At 40.1% G+C, this 17,109-nt stretch overlaps 1 protein-coding gene across 4 annotated transcripts in view; it reads left to right on the forward strand.

Moving 5' to 3' along the window:
• The first annotated feature begins 6,020 nt into the window (after nt 1-6,020).
• LOC122539999 (rho GTPase-activating protein 27) overlaps nt 6,021-17,109 on the forward strand; it is a 231,739-nt gene continuing 220,650 nt past the window's right edge. For 2 of the 4 annotated variants that reach the window (XM_087977911.1, XM_087977914.1), the window contains exons 1-2: nt 6,143-6,347; nt 6,583-6,983. The gene's annotated coding sequence lies outside the window, so the exon portion shown is untranslated. Of the gene's footprint in view, nt 6,082-6,129; nt 6,348-6,582; nt 6,984-17,109 lie in introns of those variants that run through there. The other 2 variants (XM_087977913.1, XM_087977912.1) reach the window with 2 other exon arrangements.

Consider the following 17,109-nt stretch of genomic DNA (forward strand, 5'->3'; position numbering starts at 1 on the left):
ACGTTCAATTCTGGTCTCCCTGCTAGCGGAAGAATGTTGTTAAACTCAAAAGCGTTCAGAAACAATGTGCAAGGATGTTATCTGGAATGGAGGGTTTCAACTATTGGTAGAGGCTGAATAGGCTGGGGCTATTTTCTGGAGCATCTGAGGTGGTGGTGGTGGGGGGTGTTACTTTAAACAAGTCTATAAAAAAGATACGCGGTATGAATAGGGTAAATAGCCAAGATCTTTTTCTCAGGATAGGGGAGTCCAAAACTAGACAGCATAGGTTTAAGGTGAGAGGGAAAGTATTTAACAGGGACCTGAGGGGTAACTTTCTCATGCAGAGGGTGGTGTGTTTATGGAATGAGCTGCCAGAGGTGGTGTGTACAATTCCAACATTTAAAAGGCACCTGGATGGGTAAGTGAATAGAAAGGGTTTGGAGGGATATGGGCCAAATGTTGGCAAATGGGACTAAATCAGATAAGGATATCTGGTAAACGTGGATGTGTTGGACTGAAATGCTTGTACAGCTCTATAATTCTATAAAATGCCGGTGTGTTAAAATAATAATTTGAAAATTACAGAAGGACTGATGACTTAACCTGCAATGAATGAAGTACTCACTTATTTGCTGCACCACACAGTTTTTTTTTTACTTTTTTCTCACTGATGTTTGCTCCTTTTCCATGAAAGCATTAACCTTGTGTTGGATCCACAGGTACCTTTCTCCAGTCGCTTGTCCAAATGTAAGTTTTGACATCAGGTTACTGCTCCGCTTGGGATTTCACAACAGAACCATGAGCAAATACACTTACAACATGAAACATTGGATAGTAGTGAGGAGCTTCGACGAATAATTCTTACCTTGACCAGGATGCAGAGGTAAATTTGAAGTTACCAGCTAACTCTGTATTGAGAAGGGAACTCCTTGATCAGTACATCTCAGATGGGTTCTGACTGGATCCACTGGGAGTTTATGGGTTTCTAGTGTAGAGACTTAGCATGCCTCAAAATCTTCAAGTGGTGGCAGAGCCTTTTCAAAACATTGATTTTCTGTCCGATAGAATAAGTCCATGGCTTCAACATGAACCCCTCGAGAAAAAACTTCAAAGAAAGTCTGCTGCCTACAGCTCACTTTGGAATGATGAAAGAGAACGAACACCCCTACAATATTTTGTACATGACAAATCACACTGAGAAGCTGACATGCTTCACTCCATGCATGTGTTTGGATCAAAAGTACCTTGTGTAGCTTCACAACTCCATAAACAGGAATGAAAGCAAAGCTTGTGACTGCATCCTGTCCAAACACAGCCACAACCTGCACTTCTGATACTTTACTTTTCTTATTTCTCTTTCTGTCCTTTTTATAGTTTTGCATTTTTCTTGTAGGTATTGAATGGTATGGGTTAGGTCAGTGAAATGCAGTTGAAGTGGAAGATGAGCCATGATCTTATCAAATAGTGGAGCAGGCTCGATGGACAGCTTCGGTTTCTATATCTTATTCTCCCTTTCTGACTTGAGGGCAGAATACGTGTGTGCTGCTATGGCATTTTCTCCAGTGTTTTTGTTATCGAAGGCTTATCAAAAGCAATAGAAAGTCTACAAAAATGCAACACTGTCCAAACTTTCAAATTGATAATGAAAGTTGTCTTGTCCTTGTGCTCAAACATGTAACTGACAGTTATGGAAACTTATCAGCCAGCTTCACAGAATCTCTAATCCAAGCTATTGAGTCATCTATACTGGGAGGGCTCTTATTTATTGATATACAAAATTATGAATTAAGCGTAGGAGCTGGCCACTCTTTGAGACTTACTGTTTAATATTAAATGTGCACTCCTTCTCCATAGGGATATGTCCTACTTATTGAAGCCCAAAGAATTAAGCACATGTTGAAAATAGCCAAAGCTTAGTTTCCGTCAACAATGCATAAAGGGCATTGGCAAAATTTGACTTATTAAAATTGAAGCTTATGGAATGTTGTTAAACTTTTCAGTGCCTCACCATCTATGGGTATTCTGCCCTTCAGGATTATCTGGGACCAAGTGTAAAATGTAAATCCCCAGTGAGAAGCTTGTTCCTTTAGTCCAGCCAATGACATCACTTGGCTGGTCAGTCTGATTGGTTGGAGTGTTGGCATCCCAGTTTTGTCAGATGCTGCACCACTAAGACTACCATGGAGGGACAACTAGATTTCACTATCCCATCAACTTTCACTTCATTTCAGCCACTGTGCATGAATCGCTTGAAATCTACTGCACCAATTTTACTAATAACAGTGATTCTGTCTGGTGTATAATCCTGAGCTGGATATTTTGATTTTTATTTCGTAATTTACAAAATTTAAATCCAACAGTGGCACCCAAGATTTAAAAAAATAGAAGTAATGTATTTTGGCTGTTTCAGTTCCGGATGCATTGGTTTATTGAAAGTTTCACTTCATTTTCATGATTAGCTGAGATACTAAACACAATCCCAGCCTGACAGTGGAAGTGAAGTCCTTGGCATTTAAATATGGTAAACAACTCATCTTCCCCTGATTTTGCCTCAACTGTTCAATGCTTGTAACAAGAAAATGGATGGGATTAAATGTCCTTTGTGTCTCATATATTAACAACACAGTGGAGAGGTTGGGTTATTATTTTTGTGAGCTACTTAACTGAAGAAATTGCACACCACGGTGCCTCTGCCCTCTCCTCATTGGAGTCAAGTCAAGAATTCCCAAATTGGGGATCTTGACTTCACCTGGAGTTGTAGCACAAACATAGAAATAGGAGTAGGCTTTTCATCCTTTGGAGCATGATCCACCATTCAATATGAAAACGGCTGATCATCCAACTCAGTCTCCCTGTACCCTTTGATCCCTTTAGCTCTAAGAACTCCTTCTTGAAAACATTCAATGTTTGGTATTGACCACTTTCCTTCACTCTCTGGGTGAAACAAAATTCCTCATTTTAGTCCTAAATAGCCCATCATGTATCCTTAAACCTTGAGTCCTGGTTCTGGAAGATTTCTGAGTTACCAATTTGGAGCTGGGATTGATTTCTGACAACTGTGTGAATAAGGAACAAAGTAAATTACAGCACAGGAACAGGCCCTTCAGCCTTCCAAACCTGCACCGATCCAGATCCTCTATCTAAACCTGTCGCCTATTTTCTGAGAATCTGTATCCCTCTGCTCCCTGCCCATTCATGTATCTGTCTAGATTCATCTTAAATGATGCTATTGTGCCCACCTCTACCACCTTGGCTGCAAGGCGTTCCATACACCCAGCACACTCTGTATAACGAATGTTCCACACCTATCTCTCTTAAATGTTTCCCCGCTCACCTTGAACTCATGACCCTTAGTAATTGAGTCCCCCACTCTGGAAAAAAGCTTCTTGCTATCCATCCTGACTATACGGGTCAAGATTTTGTAGACGTCAATCAGGTCCCCCCTCAACCTCTGTCTTTCTAATGAAAATAATCTTAATCTACTCAACCTCTCTTCATAGCTAATGCCCTCCATACCAGGCAACATCCTGGTGAGCCTCCTCTGCACCCTCTTCAAAGCATCCACATCCTGTTGGTAATATGGTGACCAGAACTGTACGCAGTATTCCAAATGTGGCCAAACCCAAGTCCTATTCAACTGTAACATGACCCGCCTACTCTTGAACTCAGTACCCCGTCCAATGAAAGAAAGCATGCTGTATGCCTTCTCGACCACTCTATTGACTTGCATTGCCAGCTTCAGGGTACAATGGACCTAAACATCCAGATCTCCCTGTACATCAATATTCCTCAGGGCTTTTCCATTTACCAGATAGTTCACTCTTGAATTGGATCTTCCAAAATGCATCACCTCACATTTGCCGGATTGAACTCCAGCTGCCATTTCTCTGCTCAATTTATCTCTATTCTGCTGCATTCTTTGACAGTCGCCTTCACTATTTGCTACTCCACCAAACTTAGTGTCATCTGCAAATTTGCTAATCAGATTATCTATATCTTCCTCCAGATTATTTACATATATTGTAAACAAGAGTGATCCCAACAAGGATCCTTGTTGAACACCACTGCTCACAGGTCTCCATTTTAAGAAACTCCGTTCCATTATTACTCTGTCTCCTGCTGCCCAGCCAGTACTCTATTCATCTAGCTAGTACACCCTGTATTCCATGTGACATCACTTTCTCCATCAGGCTACCATGGGGAAGCTTATCAAATGCCTTACTGAAGTCTATGTGTATGACATCTACAGCCCTTCCCTCATCAATCAACTTTGTCACTTCCTTAAAGAATTTTATTAAGTTGGTAAGACATTACCTTCCCTGCACAAAACCATGTTGCCTATCACTGATAAGCCCATTTTCTTCCAAATGGAAATAGATCCTATCCCTCAATATCTTCTCCAGCAGCTTCCCTACCATTAACATCAGGCTCACCAGTCTATAATTAGCTGGAATATCCCTGCTAGCCTTCTTAAACAAGGGGATAACATTAGCAATTCTCCAGTCCTCTGAGACCTCACCCAAGTGCGAGGATGCTGCAAAGATATCTGTTAAGTCCCCAGGTATTTCCTCTCTCACTTCCCTCAGTAACCAGGGATAGATTCCATCTGGACCTGGGGATGTGTCCATCTTAATGCCCTTTAGAATACCCAACACTTCCTCATTCCTTATGCTGACTTGGCCTAGAGTACTCAAAGATCTATCCCTAACATCATGATCTGCATGTCCCTCTCCTTGGTGAATACCGATGCAAAGTACTCATTAAGAATCTTCCCCATTTTCTCTGACTCCACGCACAACTTTGTACTTGAGTGGGCCAACCCTTTCTCTGGTTACCCTCATGTTCCTTATATATGAATAAAGGGCTTTGGGATTTTCCTTAAACCGGTTTGCTAAAGATATTTCATGACCTCTTTTAGCCCTCTTAATTTCTCATTTCAGATTGATCCTACTTTCCCAATATTCTTCCAAAGCTTTTTCTGTTTTCAGTCACCTCGACCTTGTGTATGCTTCCTTTTCTCTCTTAGCTAGTCTCACAATTTCACCTGTCAACCATGGTTCTCTAATCTTGCCATTTCTGTCCCTCATTTTCACAGGGACAGTTCTGTCCTGCACTCTAATCGACGTCTCTTTAAAAGCCTCCCACATATCGAACGTGGATTTACCCTCAAATAGCTGCTTCAATCCACATTCCCCAGCTCCTGTCGAATTTTGCTATAGTTGGCCTTCCCCCAGTTTAGCACTCTTCCTTTCGGACCACTCTCATCTTTATCTATGACTATTCTAAACTTACAGAATTGTGATCACTATTCCCAAATAAATCCCCTACTGAAACTTCAGTAACCTGGCCAGGCTCATTCCCAACACCAGGTTCAGTATGGCCCCTTCCACAGTTGGACTATTTACATACTGCTCTATAAAACCCTCCTGGATGCTCCTTACAAAGTCTGCTCCATCTAGACCTCTAATACTTAGTGAATCCCAGTCAATGTTGGGAAAATTAAAATCTCCCAACACCACCACCTTGTTGCTCCTACATCTTTCCATAATCTGTTTACATATTTGTACCTCTATTTCACACTCACTGTTGGTGGGCCTGTATTACAGCACTGAAAGCGTGGTGTTAGAAAAGCACAGCAGGTCAGGCTGCATCTGAGGAGCAGGAGAATTGATGTTTTGGGAATAAGCCCTTCATCAGGACCAATGGTCTTGACTGGTCTTCCCTTTCTCCCTCAGCAATCCTAATCTGCAGTGTGATCAATTTACTAAACGTATCCACGACCTCGTCAGCATAGTATGGTTCTTTTAAAGCTGATGTTTGTTTTGTTTTGTTGATAGGTGTGACCTAATGGGCTGCTGTCTGAGGTCTGATTTCTGTTGCAAAAAAAATCCCCATGAATAGATAGGTGTTTGCTTTACCTTTTGGAGAAACTCGCCTTTTTTTTTGGTCACACCCTGTTTTGCAATTGAAACCCCTCCCATTGCTGAACAATTGGATGATCTGCTCCCCATCCCCTACCCCTTTTTTCAATCTGTGGTCACGCAAAGTCTGAGGCATTTAACTCGGATCACAACAGGAAGGGGTTCAGGAAGTCGTGATGTGAGTTTCTGGGCAGCTGTTGGATGCAAGCCAGTCCTCTATGCAATCAGCTACAGCACTGAGTGCAGGCCACCCGCATATTCTCTGGGGAACAGCATCTTCTCCAACTGAAGCCTCGGCCATTAATGAAAACAAAACTAATTGTAACTTTAACATTTCACAGCCTGTAATTTGTACCCACTCCTTTCCTGGACTTCCCAGCGGAATATTACTGTCTGACACCATCCTCCTTACCCCTCAGTAATACATTTATTAAATGGATCACAGTTAGTAATTTAACTTAATTATTACTATTCAATCCCAACCTTTATTAATTCATTATCAATTAGTTTAAAACTTATTGAATACAGCACTGTTTCTTAACTTTCTAGAAAATGTTAATTGACGTATTTATCTCACACATGACCATTGTCCCTTATTGAAAACATTTTTAGAATTTTTTTAAAAAGTGGTCTTGCATTTTAGAGTGTGACGGTTAATCTTATTTCTCTAATTTTGCAGATAGACCGAGACTGAAACTGTGGGACTGAGGAAGTTTTGAGAATTAGCTTCAAGCGGAAGCCAGAGACGAATAGCGAAAGGGAGAGAGCTACTGTGAGCAAGTCTTTACCCGCAGAGGAAAAGAGAGAGAGAGAGGTAGATATGCGGGTCAGCTTTGGGACGTCCCATTAAACATCAGAGCACTGTCAGTGACTACACAATACGGAGCTACCAGGACTCTCTTCAATCCAGACGCGGGTCACATCACCCTTCAAGGGCACGCCGCAGAAACCGTCCAAAGGGAGGGAAAAATATGCAGGAATTCCGGTCACGTTTGGGAGAACCTGTTTGCTGGACTAAACTGCTGGAGCGTAGCCCTTTTCTCTAGAAGGTGAAGTTTCACCTACAAGCAGAAATTTCAGGTAAAAATAATTTTTAATCAAAGGGTTAATCTTTTTAAAAATACCAGCTCATTTAACGAGGATTTTTTTTCCCCTTTTTAATAATTTATTTAAGAATCAGTCCGATTGTAAAATTAAGTTGGGAGGGAATAAAGCTTGGTTCGACAATTTTATTTTGTAAGCCCGTGTTCATTGTTCAAAGCGCATATTGATTGCCGGCTGAGGTTTTAAAAAAGATCGAGACGGAGGAAGTGTTTCCGCACTTGGGTTGGTACATATATTTACATTAAATAGGGCAGTGTTAGAAGTTTGGACTGAAGACATTTTCCATGGGCTGAGCTGAATTGAAAACAAACCGACAGCACTTCTCAATCCGGTCAACCAGAAATAGCAGTAGTTGAAAAATGGTTAGGAATGACCACACATTCCCTTTAAGTTTGAACACTTTAATTACACCATAATTTAATTATAAATATAACAGCACACTTTATTTGAAGGGGAGAAAACCTATTCTTTGGAAAATATTATCGTTAGAATTTCTGTAGAGATTGCTTTGTAATGTCACAGTTTTATAGTTTGTTGTTGGCAATAAGTAAACAAGCCTTCATATATCATGGTTGTTGTAACCGCATTGGCAGTTTCTGTTCATATAAGGGGCAAAGTTGAGACAATACATTCTGTTTAATTCAGGGCGGTGCTTTGAACATGACCTAATTTTTAAGGCTTCAAGTGACGATTGAATCTCCAATGTCAGGCAAAATGTTAAGTGTGACATATTTCCTCAGAGCACAGGTTGCAAGCCTATTCAGAGGTGTGCAGTTTCTGTTAAGAATGTCATTCATCGAAAAAGGGTGCAATTTAACATCAGAATAAATAAAGTTTCACTTGACATTTATTCAGTCAGTTTGGTAGTATTCAAAAGAGACTCCTGATCAGTTACTTCCAGGGATCTACTGCATGTATTTCAATATATTGATGTACCCTCAGTGAGTAATGATGGTTTCATTTATTGGATAACATTTTATATTACTAACTTGAATGTAGTGAAAAGAAGAAAGTATTTAATATAACAGCGCAAGATTAGGAAAACTGAAGGAGGAAGCTTGCAGGTAGTCGAAGGGCTGCGAAGACAGAGATTCTGATGTGGCCTAATATCTGCACAAAGTTTTTTTTTATCAAATTTATTTTGCACATATAATCTAAAGTGGATTTCCCACAATGGTAGTGTTACTGTTTCTATAAAATGGGCAGGGTTTCTATACACCAATATGCCAATATTTACAGAGCAATATTGAAGAGGTAACTGCCAGACAATATTATTCTAACTCTTCAATTCATCAGTTTACCAGGGAATGTTTTATTTTATCTATTATGACATAGGTGGTTTGGAGAAATGAAAGTAGTGTGCAGCTGAGTTTCAATTCAAAGAAGTGAGGGGATGTTCCTTCTGCGAAAATACATCGAAAGACAACATGAAATTGTTCAATTCCTGGAGGAGAGATGGGAGGGTGGTTGGAGGGTGCAGGAGAACAATGGAAAACCTGTTCGTGCCTCTAAAAGGAATACAAGTGAAGGCGTATTGTGACGATACTATGGCTTTAGGAGGTGCACTCTTGTTGTCTTATGAAGAAAGGTTGAGATAGAAGTGTTGAGTGATATGCTCAAAAGTCAATAAAGTAAACAACTTGAGGCCTTGGTTTATTTTAGAAGTTGGAACATTAGAAGCAGCTTGAATGGATGGGATAGAGCTCCAACAGCACCAGGATTTTTATTTGTACCGTTCAGCAGTTGCTGAGATCCTGAAGTTGGATTCCTCCCTCTATTACAGCTAAAAACTGGGGTTCACTTCTGGCTGCTAGAATCGCAAAATAATGTCTTGGGGGTAGGTGCTACCAATGAAGGCAGGAGATTGGAACTATGTAGCAAAACTCATTTAACAAGCTGCGGCCATGATGGGCAGTCTATTTTACTGAATTTGCCTTTGCCAAGGGTGTGTTTATGGGATGTTACTATATAGGAACAGATATATATAATAAAAGAAAAGAACTGGCTTATTGAACACAATGCCTTACACTTAACTGTAAAATAAGTAAACTTTCAAATCTAGGCTATTTTAATATATTTTAGGGGGTGTGGTCTAGTCCATAACAATGTAGTTAATGTGATCTACAAAAGAAAGGAGGATGAAGTGAGGAAAAACCTTTTCACTCAACGAGTAGTTAGAGGAAAGAATGCGCTGTCTGGAGGTGTGGCAGAGGCCATTTCAGTTCAGTCATTCAAGGTGGCATTGGATGATTTAGATAAAAATAGTGTCTGAGGGGATTGGGGGAGGGGAGGGGAGGGGGAGGCAGGAGATTGGAACTAGGTAACAAAACCCATTTAACAAACTGAAGTCACAATGGGCAGAATGTCCTCCTGTGCAACAATGCTGCTCTGATTATGTGCAAAGAGTTGAATTTCTTAGCAGATAAAACACTTCAGCAATGTGCCCCAGCATTATAGATAAATGCAACATTGGTAAATCATGAAATCTTGTATTAACTTCTTAGGCTATGCTCAGTAAAGATATCAAATGCAACTAAAATTCAGGCTATCAAGGATGGAGAAGAAACCAATAAAGGTAGTTACTCTTGGTTAATATTCAATGATCCTGCTGGACATTGTGTGAAGGGGGTTCTGGTGCCATCTGTGGTCACTTAGCCTACTGATAATTATCTTTTTGGCAAAACGGCAAAACGGCAACATTACCCTTGAGTAGTCATCAACAGAGGAGGAATGTAGAATAATGGAAATAAACACCTTAAATTCAATTTTGGATGAATACTGTTTAAAAGTAGTTGAAACAAATGTTGCTGATAAGACACCTAACAGAGTAGGGTTATATAAGTATGAATACACCTTCCATAAAAAGTGAAGATGACTTCCTATCCAGGCTTGCCATTTTGGAATTATTCCCAGATGATGACATCAAAATGTATTGTCTCTACCAAAAGCCATTTGCTAAATGCTTCCACAGACCGTTAGCAATCTCATCAGTCTCATGATGGAAACTTCGGTGTACATATTTACTATCTGCAATATTTTGCTGCTCGCTCCTAGACTTCAGTATTTGTAAATGAAATTTCATGTGGTTCCAACAACTTAAGGGAATTATATTGCATTGGATATTTGACCTTGTCAACCCTACCTACAATTGTACAGTGATTAGATATTTTAGAAGTAATGATTCTTCTCTGGTCTTATCTAATGAGTGAATTCTAATTATGATAGATCCTGTGGTTTAAAAGGATGATACAAATTTACAGCTATTTAAAATTCATTCACAGACAATTTTTGCAGACGATCGTACATTTAAAACTATTATAAATCCTCTAAGGCAGTACATTATAACCATCTGCATCAAAATAGAACAGAAAATCAATATAGCAGATTTATGTGAAAATTAAATATTAAAGATGCTTCAATACTGTTTAAAATTTCTCAGTACAAAAGTGATGATTTAAGAGACACTTCCTGCTTCTCTCAATATTTCAATTCTAATGGTGTACAGTGCTGAAGATCCAATCACTAAAGTAAGCTGAGTACCTCAAGCAGTTGAATTAATGTTGCAGTCATCTACAATCTTCCCACAGATTCCCCGTTAAATATACAACTATGGAGGTTTCTCAAAGTTAGTTTTTCCTGGTGAGGTACATGGGAACAGGTATAGTCTCCCTGAGCTTACCTTAGCCATTTGTTTTGACTATGATTGACCCGTCTCTCCACTCCATTTACCCACTTTCCTTTTCTATGCTTAAGGAAAATGCTTAACTCTTGAAAAGTTTGGTTCTCCACACCTTTTGGGAGGAATGCGTTTCAGAAATAGCATTCTGATTTCACTACTAAATGGCCTAGGTCTAATTTGAAAAGTATGCTTCCTTGTTCTGATTTCCCAACAGTGCTGAAAAGTTTTCTTTTTCAACCCTACTGAATTTGCTAACAAAATCCTTTCATCATATTTAATACCTTTTGATTAGATCAGTCATCAACCTTCCGAACACAGTGTAAACATGCTTGTAAAATCCATTTTCCTAAGTTATTACTTTAAGTGCCAGTATAATTCTGGTGAAGCTGTGCTTTATTCTGGCAAGGCCAATATATCCATCCTGAAGAGGAGGAACAAAGACTGATTACAGTAGTCAACATAGTGTTTGGCCAAGGTTTCATTCAATGCATCAGTTCCTTCCCTTTGCATTCCGACCCAAATGAGATATGGAACAAAAGAGATTATGGAGTGCAAGTTCATAGTTCCTTGAAAGTGGAGTCTCAGGTAGATAGGATAGTGAATAAGGTATTCAGTATGTTTTCCTTTTATTGGTCAGAGCATTGAATATAGGAATTGGGAGGTCGTGTTGCAGGCGTACATGATTGGTTGGGCCACTTTGGGAATATTGTGTGCAATTCTGATCTCCTTCCTATAGGAAGGACGTTGTGAAACTTGAAGGGGTTCAGAAAAGATTTACAAGGATGTTGCCAGAGTTGAAAGATTTGAGCTATAAGTAGAGGCTCAATAGTCTGGGGCTGTTTCTTTTGGAGGCTGTGGGGTGACCTTTTTATAAAGGTTTATAAAATCATTAAGGGCACGGATAGGGTAAATAGACAAGATCTTTTTCCTGGGGTCGGGGAATCCAGAACTAAATGGCATAGGTTTAGGGTGAGAGGGGAAAGATATAAAAAGGACCTAAGGGGAAACATTTTCACGCAAAGGGTGGTGTGTCTATGGAATGAGGTGCCAGATGAAGTGGAGGAGGCTGATACGGTTACAGCATTTAAAAGGCATCAGGATGGGTACATGAATAGGAAAGGTTTAGAGGGATATGGGTCAAATGTTGGCTAATGGATTAATTTAGGATTCTTGTCTGCATGGACGAGTTGGACCGAACGGTGTGTTTCCCTGCTGTATATTCCTATAACCAAAGTTGTGTTGCCCTTTTTCCAATTGAATTAAAAATATTTTTCACAGCGTTCTCTTCTGGCCTCTCTCTCTCTATCCTCCCACCACCAACCCCCCCCCCCAAAAACTCCTAACAACGTTGTGCTTATGAAAATTAACCTTTACTCATGCAAAATTCAGTCTGGTGAGCAACAATATCTAATTTATGCATGTTGGACAAGAGTCTATTGTGGTTTTTTTCATTTGTAGTGTAAATTTTGGGAGAAGAGACTTATACAAGTCTTCCAGCAGTGCATTTCCTATTTGATCTTCCTATCATCTGATGGTTTGCAAAGAATTAATGATATCAAATTTGACCAAGTTTCTAGCACTCACCATAATCTCAGCCTTCACTGATATGGGTATTATCATTAATTGGAGTCAGTAGTCTGACATGCTTTAAATGTGTAATTATCTAAGATCAGAAGTCACTTGACGCCAGGTTATAGGCCAACAAGTTTATTTGAAAACACAAGCTTTCTGAGTGCTGCTCCTTCGTTTTGAACACTTGTGATTTCCAAGAAACCTGTTGGATTATAACCTGGTGTTGTGTGACTTCTGACGTTTTCCATGGGCACCCGCATGGGTCCCAGCTCTGCCTGTCTCTTTTATCCTCCCACTTTCTCCAGACGAAAGGGGTAGCCACAGGCACCCACAAAGGCCCCAACTATGGATTCGTGGTGCTGGAAGAGCACAGCAGTTCAGGCAGCATCCAAGGAGCTTCGAAATCGACGTTTCGGGCAAAAGCCCTTCATCAGGAATAAAGGCAGTGAGCCTGGAGCGTGGAGAGATAAGCTAGAGGAGGGTGGGGGTGGGAAGAAAGTAGCATAGAGTACAATGGGTGAGTGGGGGAGGGGATGAAGGTGATAGGTCAGGGAGGAGAGGGTGGAGTGGATAGGTGGAAAACATTCGTCACATCTTGCCTTAGGTAGACAGAACATTTTACAATGTTAAGATTTCTTTAAAATAGCTTTAGAATTGCAGCAAACATTTTATCATAAACTTATTACAAACTTTGCAGTTATCTCATTTAGTCACTTTTATAGTTCTATGAATGTGATATGTCAAAGCTTAACTTAAATAGCCGCAAGAACATGTAACATGTAACATGTAAGATTAACCAGATATAAACATCACTACATTAATATAGCTCAATGCCGGTGTTTTCCATGTACCTGTACTTTAAACTCTGGGCATCACATCAATGATTAAGGGCTTTTGTTTTTACATTCTTTTCATGTTCAATCAAATGCAGTGAATATACATCAAAGTTTTCTTTCAAACCTCTTTATCAGCTTGTACTTCTATTTTGTACTGGGGGTTTTCAATCTGGTGTAACTACAAGCCAAATGCTGTAGAACGCCTCCCCTTCACACATGGATGTATATTAATTCTGCTGTATGATATAAATGACTTGGATTTCTCAACTGGAATACAGATGAACATGGGTTTTTAATACTATTTCCCTCTTGATAAAAATACACTTGCAACAAGTCCTTTACTTTTGCTCTGGAATACATGTATTTCTGATTGACAATGAGCTTTGTCAATCTGTGCTTCAGCTCCTCATTCTGTTCCTTGAAATTAACCTTAGCTGCTCTTAAAGTCTGGAGCTGCTAATTATTACTGTATATCTCCTGTACTTGTTCTCAGATTGCATTGTAGCTCAAAAGTTTCACTGCTCTTTTCAAGATGCATTTCCTATAGTCCGTCAATCTGAGCTTTTAATTCTGTATTCAGCCATCTGTTCCTCTCCTGTTCAAGGCAGTTTATACAGACTTCAGAGACTTCTATTATCTGAAGATTTTCAGGTTTTAATTGAAGATCTATTTTTGTTGGATCTACAGGTTTATCATAAAACATTGCAAGCCCTCATTCAAGTGTTTTCACTTCCTGTGAACAAAGTTTAAGTGTTGTCACCCACTTCCCATTTTTTTTATTAACAAACTCATCTGAGACAATAGAAGTTGGTTCTTTGCACTCCAGTTTCTCTTAAGCCGAGCTAGTTCCTGATGTTGCCTTTGACATTCTTAGATACCTAATACTGACTTTCCTTGGTCCTGGGCTAGTCAATTTTCTATTTTACCCTGTCCAACTTTGAACTTAGCCTATGGTTTTTTTGCGAATAGACAACAATCAAGGATATTCTTCGTAAAAAATCTCTTGTTTTTTTTCACCTCAACTAGTTCTCTTTGCTCTTAGAGTTGCTAAGAATTTTACATATGCCAAAACATTACTCAATATAAAATCCACCCTTTTCAATACTTAAACTTGGAACAATTCCCACAGTAAGAACACTGTCTCTTAAGTCACTTCATAGATTAACTTTGTACTGGAACACACTCGTAAACCACATCGAGAAGCTTTCTTTTCACCTAGAATACAAATTGTACTGTACACCATCATCAATGACCGATCTATGCAGTAGCTTTCAAATATATCAATTTGTTTAGTTTTTGAGGTGCAAGGGAACACTTCACCTTCGGAGACAGAGCCTCAATTACCTACAGTAACTTGATTTCAATGTTGCAGTACTTGAAGTATTCCACTAATTATCCTGAGCTGAATTTTCTGTTTTAGTAGTTTCTGAGAGCATACATTTTAATGTGCTCTGGTGTCACCATTTCAACACTCCTTTCCTTTACTGATATTGTTTTCTGAAGACTCCTTTAAATGTTAGTTTCTCTAACCGGTTTACCATTCCACTTTCTAAGAATTGATTTTATATTCCCCCCCCCTCATGGCAAGGAAAATATACAGGCTTTTTGAAATCATTTTTTATTCTCGATAGTGTAATTCCTATTGACTGGTTCAGCTTCCCTTAAATCATATAACCGAAAGCATCTTGTACCCACTTCATGATTTTTGATTTCTTCCTCTCTTTGAAGAAACAAGAAAAGTGAACTATCTTAACAATTTCTTTCTCTGGATTTAAAGATTTGTCTTTTTCAAGTTCACGAGTTCTCTTCTCTTTTTCTGTTTCAAGCTGTTGATATCTGCAACTGAATTCTAGCTACACAAGCTATGTCCCACCTGGGTTAGATTCTTCCTCTTTCAATTGCTGATGTCATGTTATAAGGGTGACGGTGGCTCAGTGGTTCGCACTGCTGCCTCACAGCACCAGGGTCCCAGATTTGATTCCAGCCTCGGTCGACTGTCTGTGTGGAGCTTGCACATTCTCCGTGTCTGCATAGGTTTCCTCCAGGTGCTCTGGTTTCCTCCCACAGTCCAAAGATGTGCAGGTCAGGTGAATTGGCCATGCTAAATTGCCCGTAGTGTAAGGTGCATTGGTTAGAGGGAAATGGGACTGGGTGGGTTACTCTTCGGAGGGTTGGTGTGGACTTGTTGGGCGGAAGGGCCTGTTTTCACACTGTACCTAATCTTAATAAAAAAACCTCCATTAACCCTGCATTGTTAGACCTTTTTAATTTCAAGTCCACTTTTCTGCCTGTGCTGTTTACCTATCCTTGGTTAATTCTTGCAAATCATTCATGGATGAAGCTTACTTTTCTAGCAAAGTCCTAGCAACAAACCGTGATTTTGGTTGGTAAACCATATAGCAAGTTTTACCGTGATACTATCAGCCAGCCCATAACTTCAGCATATCCCAGCACTCCTATTTGTTTGTGGATTTTAAATCACAAATTAACAGGTAGTTTACTGAAACCCTCACAGGGCACACGAAATAACAAATAGAATCAAGACTGATCCCATAGATTTCTCAGGCATTTTCCCCGTGTGGGCGGCACAGTGGTTAGCACTGCTGCCTCACAGCGCCAGAGACCCGGGTTCAATTCCCGCCTCAGGCGACTGACTGTGTGGAGTTTGCACATTCTCCCCGTGTCTGCGTGGGTTTCCTCCGGGTGCTCCGGTTTCCTCCCACAGTCCAAAGATGTGCAGGTCAGGTGAATTGGCCATGCTAAATTGCCCGCAGTGTTAGGTAAGGGGTAAATGTAGGAGTATGGGTGGGTTGCGCTTCAGCAGGTCGGTGTGGACTTGTTGGGCCGAAGGGCCTGTTTCCACACTGTAATGTAATCTAATTAATGACAGTGAATGCCAATAAACTTCACAAGGGATCACAAAGCTTCACTATTGCTAAGTTGGCCTTGGAACCTCCTCCTTGAACAGCTTTGTGCACTGCCTCAATTATCTGTCATGTTGTGTTTGAATTCCCAATTCCCTGGGTCCAGTAGCTCCTGGACAACAAAATTGCATTCCAGTATTAATTAACAAGCAAACCTCCCACTCTTTATTGACTGCTAGTTTCACTGAGTCAGTCAGCTCCCAGGATTTTCCCCAAACTCCAATCTTGCTCAGTTGTACCGAGCAATTATTCCTGGTGATATTTTCGTCTCTCTCACTCTATGCTAGATTGAAGTATTAGTGATTTCAGGTTTCCTCCAACAGAGAGCAAGCCCACTTTCTCCATTTCCCAGGATGATTTTGAAGTGCTGACTTCAACACTTAGCTGCCTACTAATTCCTGAACTTCTCTGTGGTTCTAATAGCACCAAGAGGTCCAGCTATTCTTGACTAAGAAGGGCTTGTGCGCAAACGTGGATTCTCCTGCTCCTTTGATGCTGCCTGACCTTCTGCGCTTTTCCAGCAACACATTTTTAAGCTCTGATCTCCAGCATCTGCAGTCCTCACTTTCTCCTCATTGAGTATACTACACAGAAACTGTCTTCCGTGGTGTACGGCTAACCACACTACTCCTTGAATGAATTGACCTTGTACCCCTCTCATCCTCATTAGCTGACTCCCCAGTGCCTGCCTCTTTCTTTAACTTCCTGTAACTCCTGAATTCCACCTCTGTCGCTCTTGGACTGTCTTGAGAGTCATTTATTAAAGATGTTGCAAGAAACCTTGTCCCTGTTTGTGGGCAGAGTTAAATGTAGCCACCTACCAAATCTTAGCAGTGAATGTGCTCTGAATGTTACAATTCAGTTTGTTGCAGTCTGAACACAAAACAAACCTTACAGAAAGTAGGATTCACCAACGAAAAGCACAGGTGTTTTCCTAAAACAGAAGCACTGAACATTTCTCTGAAAAGAATAGCAACTGAAAGTTTGTGGTAAAGTCATTTTCACCACACTGTTATTAATACAAGTGTTTGGCATATTCCATTTCACATTCAGGGATTTTAAAAAAAATTACATAAACCATGAATACCACT

The sequence above is a fragment of the Chiloscyllium plagiosum genome, unplaced genomic scaffold (genome assembly GCF_037043375.1).
Source record: "Chiloscyllium plagiosum isolate Xiang-an unplaced genomic scaffold, Cpla_swu_hap1 HiC_scaffold_32, whole genome shotgun sequence".
Taxonomy (NCBI): Eukaryota; Metazoa; Chordata; class Chondrichthyes; order Orectolobiformes; family Hemiscylliidae; genus Chiloscyllium; species Chiloscyllium plagiosum.